This window comes from Somniosus microcephalus, unplaced genomic scaffold (assembly GCF_052327205.1).
Source record: "Somniosus microcephalus isolate GS21.2 unplaced genomic scaffold, FLI_Smic_1.0 unresolved_chr4, whole genome shotgun sequence".
Taxonomy (NCBI): Eukaryota; Metazoa; Chordata; class Chondrichthyes; order Squaliformes; family Somniosidae; genus Somniosus; species Somniosus microcephalus.
In genome coordinates, this window is record NW_028225182.1 from 29525903 (window position 1) to 29549251 (window position 23349).

At 48.5% G+C, this 23349-nt stretch overlaps 29 non-coding genes across 29 annotated transcripts; all 29 read left to right on the forward strand.

Moving 5' to 3' along the window:
* Window positions 1-7: 7 nt before the first annotated feature.
* trnai-aau (transfer RNA isoleucine (anticodon AAU)) lies at window positions 8-81 on the forward strand. The gene has a single exon. It is a non-coding gene; the product is annotated as a tRNA-Ile (tRNA).
* Window positions 82-608: 527 nt separating this feature from the next.
* On the forward strand, window positions 609-680 carry trnae-cuc (transfer RNA glutamic acid (anticodon CUC)). Its single transcript has one exon. It is a non-coding gene; the product is annotated as a tRNA-Glu (tRNA).
* An 897-nt stretch (window positions 681-1577) lies between these two features.
* Window positions 1578-1650, forward strand: trnaf-gaa (transfer RNA phenylalanine (anticodon GAA)). The gene has a single exon. It is a non-coding gene; the product is annotated as a tRNA-Phe (tRNA).
* Window positions 1651-2073: 423 nt separating this feature from the next.
* On the forward strand, window positions 2074-2147 carry trnai-aau (transfer RNA isoleucine (anticodon AAU)). The gene has a single exon. It is a non-coding gene; the product is annotated as a tRNA-Ile (tRNA).
* A 527-nt stretch (window positions 2148-2674) lies between these two features.
* Window positions 2675-2746, forward strand: trnae-cuc (transfer RNA glutamic acid (anticodon CUC)). The gene has a single exon. It is a non-coding gene; the product is annotated as a tRNA-Glu (tRNA).
* An 897-nt stretch (window positions 2747-3643) lies between these two features.
* On the forward strand, window positions 3644-3716 carry trnaf-gaa (transfer RNA phenylalanine (anticodon GAA)). Its single transcript has one exon. It is a non-coding gene; the product is annotated as a tRNA-Phe (tRNA).
* A 423-nt stretch (window positions 3717-4139) lies between these two features.
* On the forward strand, window positions 4140-4213 carry trnai-aau (transfer RNA isoleucine (anticodon AAU)). Its single transcript has one exon. It is a non-coding gene; the product is annotated as a tRNA-Ile (tRNA).
* A 527-nt stretch (window positions 4214-4740) lies between these two features.
* trnae-cuc (transfer RNA glutamic acid (anticodon CUC)) lies at window positions 4741-4812 on the forward strand. The gene has a single exon. It is a non-coding gene; the product is annotated as a tRNA-Glu (tRNA).
* An 897-nt stretch (window positions 4813-5709) lies between these two features.
* Window positions 5710-5782, forward strand: trnaf-gaa (transfer RNA phenylalanine (anticodon GAA)). The gene has a single exon. It is a non-coding gene; the product is annotated as a tRNA-Phe (tRNA).
* Window positions 5783-6205: 423 nt separating this feature from the next.
* Window positions 6206-6279, forward strand: trnai-aau (transfer RNA isoleucine (anticodon AAU)). Its single transcript has one exon. It is a non-coding gene; the product is annotated as a tRNA-Ile (tRNA).
* Window positions 6280-6806: 527 nt separating this feature from the next.
* trnae-cuc (transfer RNA glutamic acid (anticodon CUC)) lies at window positions 6807-6878 on the forward strand. The gene has a single exon. It is a non-coding gene; the product is annotated as a tRNA-Glu (tRNA).
* Window positions 6879-7775: 897 nt separating this feature from the next.
* trnaf-gaa (transfer RNA phenylalanine (anticodon GAA)) lies at window positions 7776-7848 on the forward strand. Its single transcript has one exon. It is a non-coding gene; the product is annotated as a tRNA-Phe (tRNA).
* Window positions 7849-9829: 1981 nt separating this feature from the next.
* On the forward strand, window positions 9830-9902 carry trnaf-gaa (transfer RNA phenylalanine (anticodon GAA)). The gene has a single exon. It is a non-coding gene; the product is annotated as a tRNA-Phe (tRNA).
* A 414-nt stretch (window positions 9903-10316) lies between these two features.
* Window positions 10317-10390, forward strand: trnai-aau (transfer RNA isoleucine (anticodon AAU)). The gene has a single exon. It is a non-coding gene; the product is annotated as a tRNA-Ile (tRNA).
* Window positions 10391-11887: 1497 nt separating this feature from the next.
* On the forward strand, window positions 11888-11960 carry trnaf-gaa (transfer RNA phenylalanine (anticodon GAA)). Its single transcript has one exon. It is a non-coding gene; the product is annotated as a tRNA-Phe (tRNA).
* Window positions 11961-12375: 415 nt separating this feature from the next.
* On the forward strand, window positions 12376-12449 carry trnai-aau (transfer RNA isoleucine (anticodon AAU)). The gene has a single exon. It is a non-coding gene; the product is annotated as a tRNA-Ile (tRNA).
* A 527-nt stretch (window positions 12450-12976) lies between these two features.
* On the forward strand, window positions 12977-13049 carry trnae-cuc (transfer RNA glutamic acid (anticodon CUC)). The gene has a single exon. It is a non-coding gene; the product is annotated as a tRNA-Glu (tRNA).
* Window positions 13050-13936: 887 nt separating this feature from the next.
* trnaf-gaa (transfer RNA phenylalanine (anticodon GAA)) lies at window positions 13937-14009 on the forward strand. Its single transcript has one exon. It is a non-coding gene; the product is annotated as a tRNA-Phe (tRNA).
* Window positions 14010-14423: 414 nt separating this feature from the next.
* Window positions 14424-14497, forward strand: trnai-aau (transfer RNA isoleucine (anticodon AAU)). The gene has a single exon. It is a non-coding gene; the product is annotated as a tRNA-Ile (tRNA).
* Window positions 14498-15994: 1497 nt separating this feature from the next.
* On the forward strand, window positions 15995-16067 carry trnaf-gaa (transfer RNA phenylalanine (anticodon GAA)). Its single transcript has one exon. It is a non-coding gene; the product is annotated as a tRNA-Phe (tRNA).
* Window positions 16068-16482: 415 nt separating this feature from the next.
* On the forward strand, window positions 16483-16556 carry trnai-aau (transfer RNA isoleucine (anticodon AAU)). The gene has a single exon. It is a non-coding gene; the product is annotated as a tRNA-Ile (tRNA).
* A 527-nt stretch (window positions 16557-17083) lies between these two features.
* On the forward strand, window positions 17084-17155 carry trnae-cuc (transfer RNA glutamic acid (anticodon CUC)). Its single transcript has one exon. It is a non-coding gene; the product is annotated as a tRNA-Glu (tRNA).
* Window positions 17156-18042: 887 nt separating this feature from the next.
* Window positions 18043-18115, forward strand: trnaf-gaa (transfer RNA phenylalanine (anticodon GAA)). The gene has a single exon. It is a non-coding gene; the product is annotated as a tRNA-Phe (tRNA).
* Window positions 18116-18529: 414 nt separating this feature from the next.
* trnai-aau (transfer RNA isoleucine (anticodon AAU)) lies at window positions 18530-18603 on the forward strand. The gene has a single exon. It is a non-coding gene; the product is annotated as a tRNA-Ile (tRNA).
* Window positions 18604-19130: 527 nt separating this feature from the next.
* trnae-cuc (transfer RNA glutamic acid (anticodon CUC)) lies at window positions 19131-19202 on the forward strand. The gene has a single exon. It is a non-coding gene; the product is annotated as a tRNA-Glu (tRNA).
* Window positions 19203-20093: 891 nt separating this feature from the next.
* Window positions 20094-20166, forward strand: trnaf-gaa (transfer RNA phenylalanine (anticodon GAA)). The gene has a single exon. It is a non-coding gene; the product is annotated as a tRNA-Phe (tRNA).
* Window positions 20167-21166: 1000 nt separating this feature from the next.
* Window positions 21167-21238, forward strand: trnae-cuc (transfer RNA glutamic acid (anticodon CUC)). The gene has a single exon. It is a non-coding gene; the product is annotated as a tRNA-Glu (tRNA).
* An 891-nt stretch (window positions 21239-22129) lies between these two features.
* Window positions 22130-22202, forward strand: trnaf-gaa (transfer RNA phenylalanine (anticodon GAA)). The gene has a single exon. It is a non-coding gene; the product is annotated as a tRNA-Phe (tRNA).
* A 1000-nt stretch (window positions 22203-23202) lies between these two features.
* Window positions 23203-23274, forward strand: trnae-cuc (transfer RNA glutamic acid (anticodon CUC)). Its single transcript has one exon. It is a non-coding gene; the product is annotated as a tRNA-Glu (tRNA).
* The last annotated feature ends 75 nt before the right edge of the window (window positions 23275-23349 follow it).

The following is a 23349-nucleotide window of genomic DNA, read 5'->3' on the forward strand; positions in this document are numbered from 1 at the left end:
CATATGTGGCCGGTTAGCTCAGTTGGTGAGAGCGTGGTGCTAATAACGCCAAGGTCGCGGGTTCGATCCCCGTACGGGCCATCAGGATGTTTTCATAATTATACGCTTTTCCCGCACATTTCCAATACAAACTTTATAAGGAAGCCAATGCACACAGACTCTCACGGGGGATATATTTGGATTAACATCCTTTGCCACCGGGGCTGAGAGACACATCTTTCTGTTCTTTTGTCTTTCTGGGTTTGCTGTTGAAAGTTGAACAGGCGGCATGTTGCCGATAAGGGTCACAGGCAGGTAATAGACAGACAGAGCGGCTCTGACCCCGCGAGATGGGCAAAAGGCTTCAGTTCAGGACAAATGCATCAATGAATTGTTCGCCCAGCACCGAGAGAGACAACATCCAGAGAAAAACACAGGAGGAAATCGATTTCAAGTGGATGCCTACCCGCACTTGGTGCCGTGCTTTCGCGAACACGTCTGTTGTGTTCTCATGTAAAAAATATAATTTTGTCCGAACAGTTTGCCTGGCGCGAAAGGATCTGAATTGCAAAGGAGCAAGCATGAAAAGCTGCGTTGATGTGCTTGCTGCCAAGAGGCTGGCTGCAGCTTCCCTGGTGGTCTAGTGGTTAGGATTCGGCGCTCTCACCGCCGCGGCCCGGGTTCGATTCCCGGTCAGGGAACAGTGCGTTTTGGGGCTGTTTGAATTGCCACCATGCAATGCACCCTTACGGAACAATGCTCCGCCCCTGATTCAACTTTCCACACCGCTGCTCAACATCACTCTTCATACAGCGATACAAAATGCACATTCTTGATTTCTGTAAAATGCATGCTGTTTCAAAGTCAGCAGGACTTGATTTCTGTCAAATTTAGACTGGCTGACTTTAAATGTTGCCAACATTTAACTGCAGCTCACAGTGTCAGGGCAGTCACGGTTTTTATCAGACTTCCGTATATCTCCTTGCCCACTGCATCTCCCGAACAAACTTAGCTTATCACAGGCACGGCTATCGATTATTTTCATTGCCAGTGTGAAAAATGCAAATTTTGAAACTTACCAACGTGTGCAAGCCTGGAATCAGAGAGTCCGTGGCCCCTGATAACTTGAGCATTAAGATGATCATTAGCCCTTCCTGTATTGCTCAGTAGCCCACTGTGCGAGGAACTAAGAACCACGGGCATTTTCACTTCTGTGTGGGGCTCAGCACCATACCTGCAGCTGAAGATTGAACTTGATTTGGCTCGTGATCAGTGCGGCTCAGTGAGACTTCGGCCCGTCTCTCCCTTCGCAACCCGTCAGTGTGGAGAAAAGAACAGGGAATTTTACACATGTGTTGTGCTCTGTAACTTTATTTGAACATGTCATTGCATTTCACGCTGTGTCCAACACGGTCAGGTCCCCCGTGCTGTGTCAGCTTTGTATCTTTATCAACACTGCAGCTTTACATTAACACAACCTGAGCTCCGAGATCTGGTCGGGTCACATTGCCCGAAGTGAGGAATGAGCGAGAGGGGCAATTCCACCCGGGGATAGAAAATCCTCCAAAAGAACGACAGAATACTGCGTTTGACGTGAAGCCGAAATAGCTCAGTTGGGAGAGCGTTAGACTGAAGATCTAAAGGTCCCTGGTTCGATCCCGGGTTTCGGCAGGTTTTAGTTACTTTCTGTCTCCTTCACTACAAAAGGTACGAATCAAGAGAAATTTTACGCTCCTGATGACGCGTTTCCCAAACGAATGGGAGTGAAACCACGTCGGACATGCTGGATCCGGCTCCAACCGTCCGCTGCAGGTTCGAATTCAGTCGGGGTCCCGCCGTCTGCTTTTATACCGGGACAGTGTTTGTGGGAGGGGCTGTGGTGCGACAAAAATTTTTAGAATGAGGTTTGTTAGACCATAGAGCAGTCTTTCTGTTACTTTGGATTTACACTCTGCCCAGTTGTATATACGAACAGTTAACAATGTTTAAGCGATGTGGTGTGTTCAATGTTTGTGCCGTAACTCGGTCACCCAGTGTGAGCCTGAAAGACAATTTCCCAGCCTAGGTTCGAGCCTGGCCAACGGGAGCATATGTGGCCGGTTAGCTCAGTTGGTGAGAGCGTGGTGCTAATAACGCCAAGGTCGCGGGTTCGATCCCCGTACGGGCCATCAGGATGTTTTCATAATTATACGCTTTTCCCGCACATTTCCAATACAAACTTTATAAGGAAGCCAATGCACACAGACTCTCACGGGGGATATATTTGGATTAACATCCTTTGCCACCGGGGCTGAGAGACACATCTTTCTGTTCTTTTGTCTTTCTGGGTTTGCTGTTGAAAGTTGAACAGGCGGCATGTTGCCGATAAGTGTCACAGGCAGGTAATACACAGACAGAGCGGCTCTGACCCCGCGAGATGGGTAAAAGGCTTCAGTTCAGGACAAATGCATCAATGAATTGTTCGCCCAGCACCGAGAGAGACAACATCCAGAGAAAAACACAGGAGGAAATCGATTTCAAGTGGATGCCTACCCGCACTTGGTGCCGTGCTTTCGCGAACACGTCTGTTGTGTTCTCATGTAAAAAATATAATTTTGTCCGAACAGTTTGCCTGGCGCGAAAGGATCTGAATTGCAAAGGAGCAAGCATGAAAAGCTGCGTTGATGTGCTTGCTGCCAGGAGGCTGGCTGCAGCTTCCCTGGTGGTCTAGTGGTTAGGATTCGGCGCTCTCACCGCCGCGGCCCGGGTTCGATTCCCGGTCAGGGAACAGTGCGTTTTGGGGCTGTTTGAATTGCCACCATGCAATGCACCCTTACGGAACAATGCTCCGCCCCTGATTCAACTTTCCACACCGCTGCTCAACATCACTCTTCATACAGCGATACAAAATGCACATTCTTGATTTCTGTAAAATGCGTGCTGTTTCAAAGTCAGCAGGACTTGATTTCTGTCAAATTTAGACTGGCTGACTTTAAATGTTGCCAACATTTAACTGCAGCTCACAGTGTCAGGGCAGTCACGGTTTTTATCAGACTTCCGTATATCTCCTTGCCCACTGCATCTCCCGAACAAACTTAGCTTATCACAGGCACGGCTATCGATTATTTTCATTGCCAGTGTGAAAAATGCAAATTTTGAAACTTACCAACGTGTGCAAGCCTGGAATCAGAGAGTCCGTGGCCCCTGATAACTTGAGCATTAAGATGATCATTAGCCCTTCCTGTATTGCTCAGTAGCCCACTGTGCGAGGAACTAAGAACCACGGGCATTTTCACTTCTGTGTGGGGCTCAGCACCATACCTGCAGCTGAAGATTGAACTTGATTTGGCTCGTGATCAGTGCGGCTCAGTGAGACTTCGGCCCGTCTCTCCCTTCGCAACCCGTCAGTGTGGAGAAAAGAACAGGGAATTTTACACATGTGTTGTGCTCTGTAACTTTATTTGAACATGTCATTGCATTTCACGCTGTGTCCAACACGGTCAGGTCCCCCGTGCTGTGTCAGCTTTGTATCTTTATCAACACTGCAGCTTTACATTAACACAACCTGAGCTCCGAGATCTGGTCGGGTCACATTGCCCGAAGTGAGGAATGAGCGAGAGGGGCAATTCCACCCGGGGATAGAAAATCCTCCAAAAGAACGACAGAATACTGCGTTTGACGTGAAGCCGAAATAGCTCAGTTGGGAGAGCGTTAGACTGAAGATCTAAAGGTCCCTGGTTCGATCCCGGGTTTCGGCAGGTTTTAGTTACTTTCTGTCTCCTTCACTACAAAAGGTACGAATCAAGAGAAATTTTACGCTCCTGATGACGCGTTTCCCAAACGAATGGGAGTGAAACCACGTCGGACATGCTGGATCCGGCTCCAACCGTCCGCTGCAGGTTCGAATTCAGTCGGGGTCCCGCCGTCTGCTTTTATACCGGGACAGTGTTTGTGGGAGGGGCTGTGGTGCGACAAAAATTTTTAGAATGAGGTTTGTTAGACCATAGAGCAGTCTTTCTGTTACTTTGGATTTACACTCTGCCCAGTTGTATATACGAACAGTTAACAATGTTTAAGCGATGTGGTGTGTTCAATGTTTGTGCCGTAACTCGGTCACCCAGTGTGAGCCTGAAAGACAATTTCCCAGCCTAGGTTCGAGCCTGGCCAACGGGAGCATATGTGGCCGGTTAGCTCAGTTGGTGAGAGCGTGGTGCTAATAACGCCAAGGTCGCGGGTTCGATCCCCGTACGGGCCATCAGGATGTTTTCATAATTATACGCTTTTCCCGCACATTTCCAATACAAACTTTATAAGGAAGCCAATGCACACAGACTCTCACGGGGGATATATTTGGATTAACATCCTTTGCCACCGGGGCTGAGAGACACATCTTTCTGTTCTTTTGTCTTTCTGGGTTTGCTGTTGAAAGTTGAACAGGCGGCATGTTGCCGATAAGGGTCACAGGCAGGTAATAGACAGACAGAGCGGCTCTGACCCCGCGAGATGGGCAAAAGGCTTCAGTTCAGGACAAATGCATCAATGAATTGTTCGCCCAGCACCGAGAGAGACAACATCCAGAGAAAAACACAGGAGGAAATCGATTTCAAGTGGATGCCTACCCGCACTTGGTGCCGTGCTTTCGCGAACACGTCTGTTGTGTTCTCATGTAAAAAATATAATTTTGTCCGAACAGTTTGCCTGGCGCGAAAGGATCTGAATTGCAAAGGAGCAAGCATGAAAAGCTGCGTTGATGTGCTTGCTGCCAAGAGGCTGGCTGCAGCTTCCCTGGTGGTCTAGTGGTTAGGATTCGGCGCTCTCACCGCCGCGGCCCGGGTTCGATTCCCGGTCAGGGAACAGTGCGTTTTGGGGCTGTTTGAATTGCCACCATGCAATGCACCCTTACGGAACAATGCTCCGCCCCTGATTCAACTTTCCACACCGCTGCTCAACATCACTCTTCATACAGCGATACAAAATGCACATTCTTGATTTCTGTAAAATGCGTGCTGTTTCAAAGTCAGCAGGACTTGATTTCTGTCAAATTTAGACTGGCTGACTTTAAATGTTGCCAACATTTAACTGCAGCTCACAGTGTCAGGGCAGTCACGGTTTTTATCAGACTTCCGTATATCTCCTTGCCCACTGCATCTCCCGAACAAACTTAGCTTATCACAGGCACGGCTATCGATTATTTTCATTGCCAGTGTGAAAAATGCAAATTTTGAAACTTACCAACGTGTGCAAGCCTGGAATCAGAGAGTCCGTGGCCCCTGATAACTTGAGCATTAAGATGATCATTAGCCCTTCCTGTATTGCTCAGTAGCCCACTGTGCGAGGAACTAAGAACCACGGGCATTTTCACTTCTGTGTGGGGCTCAGCACCATACCTGCAGCTGAAGATTGAACTTGATTTGGCTCGTGATCAGTGCGGCTCAGTGAGACTTCGGCCCGTCTCTCCCTTCGCAACCCGTCAGTGTGGAGAAAAGAACAGGGAATTTTACACATGTGTTGTGCTCTGTAACTTTATTTGAACATGTCATTGCATTTCACGCTGTGTCCAACACGGTCAGGTCCCCCGTGCTGTGTCAGCTTTGTATCTTTATCAACACTGCAGCTTTACATTAACACAACCTGAGCTCCGAGATCTGGTCGGGTCACATTGCCCGAAGTGAGGAATGAGCGAGAGGGGCAATTCCACCCGGGGATAGAAAATCCTCCAAAAGAACGACAGAATACTGCGTTTGACGTGAAGCCGAAATAGCTCAGTTGGGAGAGCGTTAGACTGAAGATCTAAAGGTCCCTGGTTCGATCCCGGGTTTCGGCAGGTTTTAGTTACTTTCTGTCTCCTTCACTACAAAAGGTACGAATCAAGAGAAATTTTACGCTCCTGATGACGCGTTTCCCAAACGAATGGGAGTGAAACCACGTCGGACATGCTGGATCCGGCTCCAACCGTCCGCTGCAGGTTCGAATTCAGTCGGGGTCCCGCCGTCTGCTTTTATACCGGGACAGTGTTTGTGGGAGGGGCTGTGGTGCGACAAAAATTTTTAGAATGAGGTTTGTTAGACCATAGAGCAGTCTTTCTGTTACTTTGGATTTACACTCTGCCCAGTTGTATATACGAACAGTTAACAATGTTTAAGCGATGTGGTGTGTTCAATGTTTGTGCCGTAACTCGGTCACCCAGTGTGAGCCTGAAAGACAATTTCCCAGCCTAGGTTCGAGCCTGGCCAACGGGAGCATATGTGGCCGGTTAGCTCAGTTGGTGAGAGCGTGGTGCTAATAACGCCAAGGTCGCGGGTTCGATCCCCGTACGGGCCATCAGGATGTTTTCATAATTATACGCTTTTCCCGCACATTTCCAATACAAACTTTATAAGGAAGCCAATGCACACAGACTCTCACGGGGGATATATTTGGATTAACATCCTTTGCCACCGGGGCTGAGAGACACATCTTTCTGTTCTTTTGTCTTTCTGGGTTTGCTGTTGAAAGTTGAACAGGCGGCATGTTGCCGATAAGGGTCACAGGCAGGTAATAGACAGACAGAGCGGCTCTGACCCCGCGAGATGGGCAAAAGGCTTCAGTTCAGGACAAATGCATCAATGAATTGTTCGCCCAGCACCGAGAGAGACAACATCCAGAGAAAAACACAGGAGGAAATCGATTTCAAGTGGATGCCTACCCGCACTTGGTGCCGTGCTTTCGCGAACACGTCTGTTGTGTTCTCATGTAAAAAATATAATTTTGTCCGAACAGTTTGCCTGGCGCGAAAGGATCTGAATTGCAAAGGAGCAAGCATGAAAAGCTGCGTTGATGTGCTTGCTGCCAAGAGGCTGGCTGCAGCTTCCCTGGTGGTCTAGTGGTTAGGATTCGGCGCTCTCACCGCCGCGGCCCGGGTTCGATTCCCGGTCAGGGAACAGTGCGTTTTGGGGCTGTTTGAATTGCCACCATGCAATGCACCCTTACGGAACAATGCTCCGCCCCTGATTCAACTTTCCACACCGCTGCTCAACATCACTCTTCATACAGCGATACAAAATGCACATTCTTGATTTCTGTAAAATGCGTGCTGTTTCAAAGTCAGCAGGACTTGATTTCTGTCAAATTTAGACTGGCTGACTTTAAATGTTGCCAACATTTAACTGCAGCTCACAGTGTCAGGGCAGTCACGGTTTTTATCAGACTTCCGTATATCTCCTTGCCCACTGCATCTCCCGAACAAACTTAGCTTATCACAGGCACGGCTATCGATTATTTTCATTGCCAGTGTGAAAAATGCAAATTTTGAAACTTACCAACGTGTGCAAGCCTGGAATCAGAGAGTCCGTGGCCCCTGATAACTTGAGCATTAAGATGATCATTAGCCCTTCCTGTATTGCTCAGTAGCCCACTGTGCGAGGAACTAAGAACCACGGGCATTTTCACTTCTGTGTGGGGCTCAGCACCATACCTGCAGCTGAAGATTGAACTTGATTTGGCTCGTGATCAGTGCGGCTCAGTGAGACTTCGGCCCGTCTCTCCCTTCGCAACCCGTCAGTGTGGAGAAAAGAACAGGGAATTTTACACATGTGTTGTGCTCTGTAACTTTATTTGAACATGTCATTGCATTTCACGCTGTGTCCAACACGGTGAGGTCCCCCGTGCTGTGTCAGCTTTGTATCTTTATCAACACTGCAGCTTTACATTAACAGAACCTGAGCTCCGAGATCTGGTCGGGTCACATTGCCCGAAGTGAGGAATGAGCGAGAGGGGCAATTCCACCCGGGGATAGAAAATCCTCCAAAAGAACGACAGAATACTGCGTTTGACGTGAAGCCGAAATCGCTCAGTTGGGAGAGCGTTAGACTGAAGATCTAAAGGTCCCTGGTTCGATCCCGGGTTTCGGCAGGTTTTAGTTACTTTCTGTCTCCTTCACTACAAAAGGTACGAATCAAGAGAAATTTTACGCTCCTGATGACGCGTTTCCCAAACGAATGGGAGTGACACCACGTCGGACATGCTGGATCCGGCTCCAACCGTCCGCTGCAGGTTCGAATTCAGTCGGGGTCCCGCCGTCTGCTTTTATACCGGGACAGTGTTTGTGGGAGGGGCTGTGGTGCGACAAAAATTTTTAGAATGAGGTTTGTTAGACCAGTCTTTCTGTTACTTTGGATTTACACTCTGCCCAGTTGTATATACGAACAGTTAACAATGTTTAAGCGATGTGGTGTGTTCAATGTTTGTGCAGTAACTCGGTCACCCAGTGTGAGCCTGAAAGACAATTTTCCAGCCTAGGTTCGAGCCTGGCCAACGGGAGCATTGTGGCCGGTTATCTCAGTTGGTGAGAGCGTGGTGCTAATAACGCCAAGGTCGCGGGTTCGATCCCCGTACGGGCCATCAGGATGTTTTCATAATTTTACGCTTTTCCCGCACATTTCCAATACAAACTTTATAAGGAAGCCAATGCACACAGACTCTCACGGGGGATATATTTGGATTAACATCCTTTGCCACCGGGGCTGAGAGACACATCTTTCTGTTCTTTTGTCTTTCTGGGTTTGCTGTTGAAAGTTGAACAGGCGGCATGTTGCCGATAAGTGTCACAGGCAGGTAATACACAGACAGAGCGGCTCTGACCCCGCGAGATGGGTAAAAGGCTTCAGTTCAGGACAAATGCATCAATGAATTGTTCGCCCAGCACCGAGAGAGACAACATCCAGAGAAAAACACAGGAGGAAATCGATTTCAAGTGGATGCCTACCCGCACTTGGTGCCGTGCTTTCGCGAACACGTCTGTTGTGTTCTCATGTAAAAAATATAATTTTGTCCGAACAGTTTGCCTGGCGCGAAAGGATCTGAATTGCAAAGGAGCAAGCATGAAAAGCTGCGTTGATGTGCTTGCTGCCAGGAGGCTGGCTGCAGCTTCCCTGGTGGTCTAGTGGTTAGGATTCGGCGCTCTCACCACCGCGGCCCGGGTTCGATTCCCGGTTCAGGGAACAGTGCGTTTTGGGGCTGTTTGAATTGCCACCATGCAATGCACCCTTACGGAACAATGCTCCGCCCCTGATTCAACTTTCCACACCGCTGCTCAACATCACTCTTCATACAGCGATACAAAATGCACATTCTTGATTTCTGTAAAATGCGTGCTGTTTCAAAGTCAGCAGGACTTGATTTCTGTCAAATTTAGACTGGCTGACTTTAAATGTTGCCAACATTTAACTGCAGCTCACAGTGTCAGGGCAGTCACAGTTTTTATCAGTCTTCCGTATATCTCCTTGCCCACTGCATCTCCCGAACAAACTTAGCTTATCACAGGCACGGCTATCGATTATTTTCATTGCCAGTGTGAAAAATGCAAATTTTGAAACTTACCAACGTGTGCAAGCCTGGAATCAGAGAGTCCGTGGCCCCTGATAACTTGAGCATTAAGATGATCATTAGCCCTTCCTGTATTGCTCAGTAGCCCACTGTGCGAGGAACTAAGAACCACGGGCATTTTCACTTCTGTGTGGGGCTCAGCACCATACCTGCAGCTGAAGATTGAACTTGATTTGGCTCGTGATCAGTGCGGCTCAGTGAGACTTCGGCCCGTCTCTCCCTTCGCAACCCATCAGTGTGGAGAAAAGAACAGGGAATTTTACACATGTGTTGTGCTCTGTAACTTTATTTGAACATGTCATTGCATTTCACGCTGTGTCCAACACGGTGAGGTCCCCTGTGTCAGCTTTGTATCTTTATCAACACTGCAGCTTTACATTAACAGAACCTGAGCTCCGAGATCTGGTCGGGTCACATTGCCCGAAGTGAGGAATGAGCGAGAGGGGCAATTCCACCCGGGGATAGAAAATCCTCCAAAAGAACGACAGAATACTGCGTTTGACGTGAAGCCGAAATAGCTCAGTTGGGAGAGCGTTAGACTGAAGATCTAAAGGTCCCTGGTTCGATCCCGGGTTTCGGCAGGTTTTAGTTACTTTCTGTCTCCTTCACTACAAAAGGTACGAATCAAGAGAAATTTTACGCTCCTGATGACGCGTTTCCCAAACGAATGGGAGTGAAACCACGTCGGACATGCTGGATCCGGCTCCAACCGTCCGCTGCAGGTTCGAATTCAGTCGGGGTCCCGCCGTCTGCTTTTATACCGGGACAGTGTTTGTGGGAGGGGCTGTGGTGCGACAAAAATTTTAGAATGAGGTTTGTTAGACCAGTCTTTCTGTTACTTTGGATTTACACTCTGCCCAGTTGTATATACGAACAGTTAACAATGTTTAAGCGATGTGGTGTGTTCAATGTTTGTGCAGTAACTCGGTCACCCAGTGTGAGCCTGAAAGACAATTTTCCAGCCTAGGTTCGAGCCTGGCCAACGGGAGCATTGTGGCCGGTTAGCTCAGTTGGTGAGAGCGTGGTGCTAATAACGCCAAGGTCGCGGGTTCGATCCCCGTACGGGCCATCAGGATGTTTTCATAATTTTACGCTTTTCCCGCACATTTCCAATACAAACTTTATAAGGAAGCCAATGCACACAGACTCTCACGGGGGATATATTTGGATTAACATCCTTTGCCACCGGGGCTGAGAGACACATCTTTCTGTTCTTTTGTCTTTCTGGGTTTGCTGTTGAAAGTTGAACAGGCGGCATGTTGCCGATAAGTGTCACAGGCAGGTAATACACAGACAGAGCGGCTCTGACCCCGCGAGATGGGTAAAAGGCTTCAGTTCAGGACAAATGCATCAATGAATTGTTCGCCCAGCACCGAGAGAGACAACATCCAGAGAAAAACACAGGAGGAAATCGATTTCAAGTGGATGCCTACCCGCACTTGGTGCCGTGCTTTCGCGAACACGTCTGTTGTGTTCTCATGTAAAAAATATAATTTTGTCCGAACAGTTTGCCTGGCGCGAAAGGATCTGAATTGCAAAGGAGCAAGCATGAAAAGCTGCGTTGATGTGCTTGCTGCCAGGAGGCTGGCTGCAGCTTCCCTGGTGGTCTAGTGGTTAGGATTCGGCGCTCTCACCACCGCGGCCCGGGTTCGATTCCCGGTTCAGGGAACAGTGCGTTTTGGGGCTGTTTGAATTGCCACCATGCAATGCACCCTTACGGAACAATGCTCCGCCCCTGATTCAACTTTCCACACCGCTGCTCAACATCACTCTTCATACAGCGATACAAAATGCACATTCTTGATTTCTGTAAAATGCGTGCTGTTTCAAAGTCAGCAGGACTTGATTTCTGTCAAATTTAGACTGGCTGACTTTAAATGTTGCCAACATTTAACTGCAGCTCACAGTGTCAGGGCAGTCACGGTTTTTATCAGTCTTCCGTATATCTCCTTGCCCACTGCATCTCCCGAACAAACTTAGCTTATCACAGGCACGGCTATCGATTATTTTCATTGCCAGTGTGAAAAATGCAAATTTTGAAACTTACCAACGTGTGCAAGCCTGGAATCAGAGAGTCCGTGGCCCCTGATAACTTGAGCATTAAGATGATCATTAGCCCTTCCTGTATTGCTCAGTAGCCCACTGTGCGAGGAACTAAGAACCACGGGCATTTTCACTTCTGTGTGGGGCTCAGCACCATACCTGCAGCTGAAGATTGAACTTGATTTGGCTCGTGATCAGTGCGGCTCAGTGAGACTTCGGCCCGTCTCTCCCTTCGCAACCCATCAGTGTGGAGAAAAGAACAGGGAATTTTACACATGTGTTGTGCTCTGTAACTTTATTTGAACATGTCATTGCATTTCACGCTGTGTCCAACACGGTGAGGTCCCCCGTGCTGTGTCAGCTTTGTATCTTTATCAACACTGCAGCTTTACATTAACAGAACCTGAGCTCCGAGATCTGGTCGGGTCACATTGCCCGAAGTGAGGAATGAGCGAGAGGGGCAATTCCACCCGGGGATAGAAAATCCTCCAAAAGAACGACAGAATACGGCGTTTGACGTGAAGCCGAAATAGCTCAGTTGGGAGAGCGTTAGACTGAAGATCTAAAGGTCCCTGATTCGATCCCGGGTTTCGGCAGGTTTTAGTTACTTTCTGTCTCCTTCACTACAAAAGGTACGAATCAAGAGAAATTTTACGCTCCTGATGACGCGTTTCCCAAACGAATGGGAGTGAAACCACGTCGGACATGCTGGATCCGGCTCCAACCGTCCGCTGCAGGTTCGAATTCAGTCGGGGTCCCGCCGTCTGCTTTTATACCGGGACAGTGTTTGTGGGAGGGGCTGTGGTGCGACAAAAAATTTTAGAATGAGGTTTGTTAGACCAGTCTTTCTGTTACTTTGGATTTACACTCTGCCCAGTTGTATATACGAACAGTTAACAATGTTTAAGCGATGTGGTGTGTTCAATGTTTGTGCAGTAACTCGGTCACCCAGTGTGAGCCTGAAAGACAATTTTCCAGCCTAGGTTCGAGCCTGGCCAACGGGAGCATTGTGGCCGGTTAGCTCAGTTGGTGAGAGCGTGGTGCTAATAACGCCAAGGTCGCGGGTTCGATCCCCGTACGGGCCATCAGGATGTTTTCATAATTTTACGCTTTTCCCGCACATTTCCAATACAAACTTTATAAGGAAGCCAATGCACACAGACTCTCACGGGGGATATATTTGGATTAACATCCTTTGCCACCGGGGCTGAGAGACACATCTTTCTGTTCTTTTGTCTTTCTGGGTTTGCTGTTGAAAGTTGAACAGGCGGCATGTTGCCGATAAGTGTCACAGGCAGGTAATACACAGACAGAGCGGCTCTGACCCCGCGAGATGGGTAAAAGGCTTCAGTTCAGGACAAATGCATCAATGAATTGTTCGCCCAGCACCGAGAGAGACAACATCCAGAGAAAAACACAGGAGGAAATCGATTTCAAGTGGATGCCTACCCGCACTTGGTGCCGTGCTTTCGCGAACACGTCTGTTGTGTTCTCATGTAAAAAATATAATTTTGTCCGAACAGTTTGCCTGGCGCGAAAGGATCTGAATTGCAAAGGAGCAAGCATGAAAAGCTGCGTTGATGTGCTTGCTGCCAAGAGGCTGGCTGCAGCTTCCCTGGTGGTCTAGTGGTTAGGATTCGGCGCTCTCACCGCCGCGGCCCGGGTTCGATTCCCGGTTCAGGGAACAGTGCGTTTTGGGGCTGTTTGAATTGCCACCATGCAATGCACCCTTACGGAACAATGCTCCGCCCCTGATTCAACTTTCCACACCGCTGCTCAACATCACTCTTCATACAGCGATACAAAATGCACATTCTTGATTTCTGTAAAATGCGTGCTGTTTCAAAGTCAGCAGGACTTGATTTCTGTCAAATTTAGACTGGCTGACTTTAAATGTTGCCAACATTTAACTGCAGCTCACAGTGTCAGGGCAGTCACGGTTTTTATCAGTCTTCCGTATATCTCCTTGCCCACTGCATCTCCCGAACAAACTTAGCTTATCACAGGCACGGCTATCGATTATTTTCATTGCCAGTGTGAAAAATGCAAATTTTGAAACTTACCAACGTGTGCAAGCCTGGAATCAGAGAGTCCCTGGCCCCTGATAACTTGAGCATTAAGATGATCATTAGCCCTTCCTGTATTGCTCAGTAGCCCACTGTGCGAGGAACTAAGAACCACGGGCATTTTCACTTCTGTGTGGGGCTCAGCACCATACCTGCAGCTGAAGATTGAACTTGATTTGGCTCGTGATCAGTGCTGCTCAGTGAGACTTCGGCCCGTCTCTCCCTTCGCAACCCATCAGTGTGGAGAAAAGAACAGGGAATTTTACACATGTGTTGTGCTCTGTAACTTTATTTGAACATGTCATTTCACGCTGTGTCCAACACGGTGAGGTCCCCTGTGTCAGCTTTGTATCTTTATCAACACTGCAGCTTTACATTAACAGAAGCTGAGCTCCGAGATCTGGTCGGGTCACATTGCCCGAAGTGAGGAATGAGCGAGAGGGGCAATTCCACCCGGGGATAGAAAATCCTCCAAAAGAACGACAGAATACTGCGTTTGACGTGAAGCCGAAATAGCTCAGTTGGGAGAGCGTTAGACTGAAGATCTAAAGGTCCCTGGTTCGATCCCGGGTTTCGGCAGGTTTTAGTTACTTTCTGTCTCCTTCACTACAAAAGGTACGAATCAAGAGAAATTTTACGCTCCTGATGACGCGTTTCCCAAACGAATGGGAGTGAAACCACGTCGGACATGCTGGATCCGGCTCCAACCGTCCGCTGCAGGTTCGAATTCAGTCGGGGTCCCGCCGTCTGCTTTTATACCGGGACAGTGTTTGTGGGAGGGGCTGTGGTGCGACAAAAATTTTAGAATGAGGTTTGTTAGACCAGTCTTTCTGTTACTTTGGATTTACACTCTGCCCAGTTGTATATACGAACAGTTAACAATGTTTAAGCGATGTGGTGTGTTCAATGTTTGTGCAGTAACTCGGTCACCCAGTGTGAGCCTGAAAGACAATTTTCCAGCCTAGGTTCGAGCCTGGCCAACGGGAGCATTGTGGCCGGTTAGCTCAGTTGGTGAGAGCGTGGTGCTAATAACGCCAAGGTCGCGGGTTCGATCCCCGTACGGGCCATCAGGATGTTTTCATAATTTTACGCTTTTCCCGCACATTTCCAATACAAACTTTATAAGGAAGCCAATGCACACAGACTCTCACGGGGGATATATTTGGATTAACATCCTTTGCCACCGGGGCTGAGAGACACATCTTTCTGTTCTTTTGTCTTTCTGGGTTTGCTGTTGAAAGTTGAACAGGCGGCATGTTGCCGATAAGTGTCACAGGCAGGTAATACACAGACAGAGCGGCTCTGACCCCGCGAGATGGGTAAAAGGCTTCAGTTCAGGACAAATGCATCAATGAATTGTTCGCCCAGCACCGAGAGAGACAACATCCAGAGAAAAACACAGGAGGAAATCGATTTCAAGTGGATGCCTACCCGCACTTGGTGCCGTGCTTTCGCGAACACGTCTGTTGTGTTCTCATGTAAAAAATATAATTTTGTCCGAACAGTTTGCCTGGCGCGAAAGGATCTGAATTGCAAAGGAGCAAGCATGAAAAGCTGCGTTGATGTGCTTGCTGCCAGGAGGCTGGCTGCAGCTTCCCTGGTGGTCTAGTGGTTAGGATTCGGCGCTCTCACCACCGCGGCCCGGGTTCGATTCCCGGTTCAGGGAACAGTGCGTTTTGGGGCTGTTTGAATTGCCACCATGCAATGCACCCTTACGGAACAATGCTCCGCCCCTGATTCAACTTTCCACACCGCTGCTCAACATCACTCTTCATACAGCGATACAAAATGCACATTCTTGATTTCTGTAAAATGCGTGCTGTTTCAAAGTCAGCAGGACTTGATTTCTGTCAAATTTAGACTGGCTGACTTTAAATGTTGCCAACATTTAACTGCAGCTCACAGTGTCAGGGCAGTCACGGTTTTTATCAGTCTTCCGTATATCTCCTTGCCCACTGCATCTCCCGAACAAACTTAGCTTATCACAGGCACGGCTATCGATTATTTTCATTGCCAGTGTGAAAAATGCAAATTTTGAAACTTACCAACGTGTGCAAGCCTGGAATCAGAGAGTCCGTGGCCCCTGATAACTTGAGCATTAAGATGATCATTAGCCCTTCCTGTATTGCTCAGTAGCCCACTGTGCGAGGAACTAAGAACCACGGGCATTTTCACTTCTGTGTGGGGCTCAGCACCATACCTGCAGCTGAAGATTGAACTTGATTTGGCTCGTGATCAGTGCGGCTCAGTGAGACTTCGGCCCGTCTCTCCCTTCGCAACCCATCAGTGTGGAGAAAAGAACAGGGAATTTTACACATGTGTTGTGCTCTGTAACTTTATTTGAACATGTCATTGCATTTCACGCTGTGTCCAACACGGTGAGGTCCCCCGTGCTGTGTCAGCTTTGTATCTTTATCAACACTGCAGCTTTACATTAACAGAACCTGAGCTCCGAGATCTGGTCGGGTCACATTGCCCGAAGTGAGGAATGAGCGAGAGGGGCAATTCCACCCGGGGATAGAAAATCCTCCAAAAGAACGACAGAATACGGCGTTTGACGTGAAGCCGAAATAGCTCAGTTGGGAGAGCGTTAGACTGAAGATCTAAAGGTCCCTGGTTCGATCCCGGGTTTCGGCAGGTTTTAGTTACTTTCTGTCTCCTTCACTGCAAAAGGTACGAATCAAGAGAAATTTTACGCTCCTGATGACGCGTTTCCCAAACGAATGGGAGTGAAACCACGTCGGACATGCTGGATCCGGCTCCAACCGTCCGCTGCAGGTTCGAATTCAGTCGGGGTCCCGCCGTCTGCTTTTATACCGGGACAGTGTTTGTGGGAGGGGCTGTGGTGCGACAAAAAATTTTAGAATGAGGTTTGTTAGACCAGTCTTTCTGTTACTTTGGATTTACACTCTGCCCAGTTGTATATACGAACAGTTAACAATGTTTAAGCGATGTGGTGTGTTCAATGTTTGTGCAGTAACTCGGTCACCCAGTGTGAGCCTGAAAGACAATTTTCCAGCCTAGGTTCGAGCCTGGCCAACGGGAGCATTGTGGCCGGTTAGCTCAGTTGGTGAGAGCGTGGTGCTAATAACGCCAAGGTCGCGGGTTCGATCCCCGTACGGGCCATCAGGATGTTTTCATAATTTTACGCTTTTCCCGCACATTTCCAATACAAACTTTATAAGGAAGCCAATGCACACAGACTCTCACGGGGGATATATTTGGATTAACATCCTTTGCCACCGGGGCTGAGAGACACATCTTTCTGTTCTTTTGTCTTTCTGGGTTTGCTGTTGAAAGTTGAACAGGCGGCATGTTGCCGATAAGTGTCACAGGCAGGTAATACACAGACAGAGCGGCTCTGACCCCGCGAGATGGGTAAAAGGCTTCAGTTCAGGACAAATGCATCAATGAATTGTTCGCCCAGCACCGAGAGAGACAACATCCAGAGAAAAACACAGGAGGAAATCGATTTCAAGTGGATGCCTACCCGCACTTGGTGCCGTGCTTTCGCGAACACGTCTGTTGTGTTCTCATGTAAAAAATATAATTTTGTCCGAACAGTTTGCCTGGCGCGAAAGGATCTGAATTGCAAAGGAGCAAGCATGAAAAGCTGCGTTGATGTGCTTGCTGCCAAGAGGCTGGCTGCAGCTTCCCTGGTGGTCTAGTGGTTAGGATTCGGCGCTCTCACCGCCGCGGCCCGGGTTCGATTCCCGGTCAGGGAACAGTGCGTTTTGGGGCTGTTTGAATTGCCACCATGCAATGCACCCTTACGGAACAATGCTCCGCCCCTGATTCAACTTTCCACACCGCTGCTCAACATCACTCTTCATACAGCGATACAAAATGCACATTCTTGATTTCTGTAAAATGCGTGCTGTTTCAAAGTCAGCAGGACTTGATTTCTGTCAAATTTAGACTGGCTGACTTTAAATGTTGCCAACATTTAACTGCAGCTCACAGTGTGAGGGCAGTCACGGTTTTTATCAGTCTTCCGTATATCTCCTTGCCCACTGCATCTCCCGAACAAACTTAGCTTATCACAGGCACGGCTATCGATTATTTTCATTGCCAGTGTGAAAAATGCAAATTTTGAAACTTACCAACGTGTGCAAGCCTGGAATCAGAGAGTCCGTGGCCCCTGATAACTTGAGCATTAAGATGATCATTAGCCCTTCCTGTATTGCTCAGTAGCCCACTGTGCGAGGAACTAAGAACCACGGGCATTTTCACTTCTGTGTGGGGCTCAGCACCATACCTGCAGCTGAAGATTGAACTTGATTTGGCTCGTGATCAGTGCTGCTCAGTGAGACTTCGGCCCGTCTCTCCCTTCGCAACCCATCAGTGTGGAGAAAAGAACAGGGAATTTTACACATGTGTTGTGCTCTGTAACTTTATTTGAACATGTCATTTCACGCTGTGTCCAACACGGTGAGGTCCCCTGTGTCAGCTTTGTATCTTTATCAACACTGCAGCTTTACATTAACAGAACCTGAGCTCCGAGATCTGGTCGGGTCACATTGCCCGAAGTGAGGAATGAGCGAGAGGGGCAATTCCACCCGGGGATAGAAAATCCTCCAAAAGAACGACAGAATACTGCGTTTGACGTGAAGCCGAAATAGCTCAGTTGGGAGAGCGTTAGACTGAAGATCTAAAGGTCCCTGGTTCGATCCCGGGTTTCGGCAGGTTTTAGTTACTTTCTGTCTCCTTCACTACAAAAGGTACGAATCAAGAGAAATTTTACGCTCCTGATGACGCGTTTCCCAAACGAATGGGAGTGAAACCACGTCGGACATGCTGGATCCGGCTCCAACCGTCCGCTGCAGGTTCGAATTCAGTCGGGGTCCCGCCGTCTGCTTTTATACCGGGACAGTGTTTGTGGGAGGGGCTGTGGTGCGACAAAAATTTTAGAATGAGGTTTGTTAGACCAGTCTTTCTGTTACTTTGGATTTACACTCTGCCCAGTTGTATATACGAACAGTTAACAATGTTTAAGCGATGTGGTGTGTTCAATGTTTGTGCAGTAACTCGGTCACCCAGTGTGAGCCTGAAAGACAATTTTCCAGCCTAGGTTCGAGCCTGGCCAACGGGAGCATTGTGGCCGGTTAGCTCAGTTGGTGAGAGCGTGGTGCTAATAACGCCAAGGTCGCGGGTTCGATCCCCGTACGGGCCATCAGGATGTTTTCATAATTTTACGCTTTTCCCGCACATTTCCAATACAAACTTTATAAGGAAGCCAATGCACACAGACTCTCACGGGGGATATATTTGGATTAACATCCTTTGCCACCGGGGCTGAGAGACACATCTTTCTGTTCTTTTGTCTTTCTGGGTTTGCTGTTGAAAGTTGAACAGGCGGCATGTTGCCGATAAGTGTCACAGGCAGGTAATACACAGACAGAGCGGCTCTGACCCCGCGAGATGGGTAAAAGGCTTCAGTTCAGGACAAATGCATCAATGAATTGTTCGCCCAGCACCGAGAGAGACAACATCCAGAGAAAAACACAGGAGGAAATCGATTTCAAGTGGATGCCTACCCGCACTTGGTGCCGTGCTTTCGCGAACACGTCTGTTGTGTTCTCATGTAAAAAATATAATTTTGTCCGAACAGTTTGCCTGGCGCGAAAGGATCTGAATTGCAAAGGAGCAAGCATGAAAAGCTGCGTTGATGTGCTTGCTGCCAGGAGGCTGGCTGCAGCTTCCCTGGTGGTCTAGTGGTTAGGATTCGGCGCTCTCACCGCCGCGGCCCGGGTTCGATTCCCGGTCAGGGAACAGTGCGTTTTGGGGCTGTTTGAATTGCCACCATGCAATGCACCCTTACGGAACAATGCTCCGCCCCTGATTCAACTTTCCACACCGCTGCTCAACATCACTCTTCATACAGCGATACAAAATGCACATTCTTGATTTCTGTAAAATGCGTGCTGTTTCAAAGTCAGCAGGACTTGATTTCTGTCAAATTTAGACTGGCTGACTTTAAATGTTGCCAACATTTAACTGCAGCTCACAGTGTCAGGGCAGTCACGGTTTTTATCAGTCTTCCGTATATCTCCTTGCCCACTGCATCTCCCGAACAAACTTAGCTTATCACAGGCACGGCTATCGATTATTTTCATTGCCAGTGTGAAAAATGCAAATTTTGAAACTTACCAACGTGTGCAAGCCTGGAATCAGAGAGTCCGTGGCCCCTGATAACTTGAGCATTAAGATGAACATTAGCCCTTCCTGTATTGCTCAGTAGCCCACTGTGCGAGGAACTAAGAACCACGGGCATTTTCACTTCTGTGTGGGGCTCAGCACCATACCTGAAGATTGAACTTGATTTGGCTCGTGATCAGTGCGGCTCAGTGAGACTTCGGCCCGTCTCTCCCTTCGCAACCCATCAGTGTGGAGAAAAGAACAGGGAATTTTACACATGTGTTGTGCTCTGTAACTTTATTTGAACATGTCATTGCATTTCACGCTGTGTCCAACACGGTGAGGTCCCCCGTGCTGTGTCAGCTTTGTATCTTTATCAACACTGCAGCTTTACATTAACAGAACCTGAGCTCCGAGATCTGGTCGGGTCACATTGCCCGAAGTGAGGAATGAGCGAGAGGGGCAATTCCACCCGGGGATAGAAAATCCTCCAAAAGAACGACAGAATACTGCGTTTGACGTGAAGCCGAAATAGCTCAGTTGGGAGAGCGTTAGACTGAAGATCTAAAGGTCCCGGGTTCGATCCCGGGTTTCGGCAGGTTTTAGTTACTTTCTGTCTCCTTCACTACAAAAGGTACGAATCAAGAGAAATTTTACGCTCCTGATGACGCGTTTCCCAAACGAATGGGAGTGACACCACGTCGGACATGCTGGATCCGGCTCCAACCGTCCGCTGCAGGTTCGAATTCAGTCGGGGTCCCGCCGTCTGCTTTTATACCGGGACAGTGTTTGTGGGAGGGGCTGTGGTGCGACAAAAATTTTTAGAATGAGGTTTGTTAGACCAGTCTTTCTGTTACTTTGGATTTACACTCTGCCCAGTTGTATATACGAACAGTTAACAATGTTTAAGCGATGTGGTGTGTTCAATGTTTGTGCAGTAACTCGGTCACCCAGTGTGAGCCTGAAAGACAATTTTCCAGCCTAGGTTCGAGCCTGGCCAACGGGAGCATTGTGGCCGGTTATCTCAGTTGGTGAGAGCGTGGTGCTAATAACGCCAAGGTCGCGGGTTCGATCCCCGTACGGGCCATCAGGATGTTTTCATAATTTTACGCTTTTCCCGCACATTTCCAATACAAACTTTATAAGGAAGCCAATGCACACAGACTCTCACGGGGGATATATTTGGATTAACATCCGTTGCCACCGGGGCTGAGAGACACATCTTTCTGGGTTTGCTGTTGAAAGTTGAACAGGCGGCATGTTGCCGATAAGTGTCACAGGCAGGTAATACACAGACAGAGCGGCTCTGACCCCGCGAGATGGGTAAAAGGCTTCAGTTCAGGACAAATGCATCAATGAATTGTTCGCCCAGCACCGAGAGAGACAACATCCAGAGAAAAACACAGGAGAAAATCGATTTCAAGTGGATGCCTACCCGCACTTGGTGCCGTGCTTTCGCGAACACGTCTGTTGTGTTCTCATGTAAAAAATATAATTTTGTCCGAACAGTTTGCCTGGCGCGAAAGGATCTGAATTGCAAAGGAGCAAGCATGAAAAGCTGCGTTGATGTGCTTGCTGCCAGGAGGCTGGCTGCAGCTTCCCTGGTGGTCTAGTGGTTAGGATTCGGCGCTCTCACCGCCGCGGCCCGGGTTCGATTCCCGGTCAGGGAACAGTGCGTTTTGGGGCTGTTTGAATTGCCACCATGCAATGCACCCTTACGGAACAATGCTCCGCCCCTGATTCAACTTTCCACACCGCTGCTCAACATCACTCTTCATACAGCGATACAAAATGCACATTCTTGATTTCTGTAAAATGCGTGCTGTTTCAAAGTCAGCAGGACTTGATTTCTGTCAAATTTAGACTGGCTGACTTTAAATGTTGCCAACATTTAACTGCAGCTCACAGTGTCAGGGCAGTCACGGTTTTTATCAGTCTTCCGTATATCTCCTTGCCCACTGCATCTCCCGAACAAACTTAGCTTATCACAGGCACGGCTATCGATTATTTTCATTGCCAGTGTGAAAAATGCAAATTTTGAAACTTACCAACGTGTGCAAGCCTGGAATCAGAGAGTCCGTGGCCCCTGATAACTTGAGCATTAAGATGAACATTAGCCCTTCCTGTATTGCTCAGTAGCCCACTGTGCGAGGAACTAAGAACCACGGGCATTTTCACTTCTGTGTGGGGCTCAGCACCATACCTGAAGATTGAACTTGATTTGGCTCGTGATCAGTGCGGCTCAGTGAGACTTCGGCCCGTCTCTCCCTTCGCAACCCATCAGTGTGGAGAAAAGAACAGGGAATTTTACACATGTGTTGTGCTCTGTAACTTTATTTGAACATGTCATTGCATTTCACGCTGTGTCCAACACGGTGAGGTCCCCCGTGCTGTGTCAGCTTTGTATCTTTATCAACACTGCAGCTTTACATTAACAGAACCTGAGCTCCGAGATCTGGTCGGGTCACATTGCCCGAAGTGAGGAATGAGCGAGAGGGGCAATTCCACCCGGGGATAGAAAATCCTCCAAAAGAACGACAGAATACTGCGTTTGACGTGAAGCCGAAATAGCTCAGTTGGGAGAGCGTTAGACTGAAGATCTAAAGGTCCCGGGTTCGATCCCGGGTTTCGGCAGGTTTTAGTTACTTTCTGTCTCCTTCACTACAAAAGGTACGAATCAAGAGAAATTTTACGCTCCTGATGACGCGTTTCCCAAACGAATGGGAGTGACACCACGTCGGACATGCTGGATCCGGCTCCAACCGTCCGCTGCAGGTTCGAATTCAGTCGGGGTCCCGCCGTCTGCTTTTATACCGGGACAGTGTTTGTGGGAGGGGCTGTGGTGCGACAAAAATTTTTAGAATGAGGTTTGTTAGACCAGTCTTTCTGTTACTTTGGATTTACACTCTGCCCAGTTGTATATACGAACAGTTAACAATGTTTAAGCGATGTGGTGTGTTCAATGTTTGTGCAGTAACTCGGTCACCCAGTGTGAGCCTGAAAGACAATTTTCCAGCCTAGGTTCGAGCCTGGCCAACGGGAGCATTGTGGCCGGTTATCTCAGTTGGTGAGAGCGTGGTGCTAATAACGCCAAGGTCGCGGGTTCGATCCCCGTACGGGCCATCAGGATGTTTTCATAATTTTACGCTTTTCCCGCACATTTCCAATACAAACTTTATAAGGAAGCCAATGCACACAGACTCTCACGGGGGATATATTTGGATTAACATCCGTTGCCACCGGGGCTGAGAGACACATCTTTCTGGGTTTGCTGTTGAAAGTTGAACAGGCGGCATGTTGCCGATAAGTGTCACAGGCAGGTAATACACAGACAGAGCGGCTCTGACCCCGCGAGATGGGTAAAAGGCTTCAGTTCAGGACAAATGCATCAATGAATTGTTCGCCCAGCACCGAGAGAGACAACATCCAGAGAAAAACACAGGAGGAAATCGATTTCAAGTGGATGCCTACCCGCACTTGGTGCCGTGCTTTCGCGAACACGTCTGTTGTGTTCTCATGTAAAAAATATAATTTTGTCCGAACAGTTTGCCTGGCGCGAAAGGATCTGAATTGCAAAGGAGCAAGCATGAAAAGCTGCGTTGATGTGCTTGCTGCCAGGAGGCTGGCTGCAGCTTCCCTGGTGGTCTAGTGGTTAGGATTCGGCGCTCTCACCGCCGCGGCCCGGGTTCGATTCCCGGTCAGGGAACAGTGCGTTTTGGGGCTGTTTGAATTGCCACCATGCAATGCACCCTTACGGAACAATGCTCCGCCCCTGATTCAA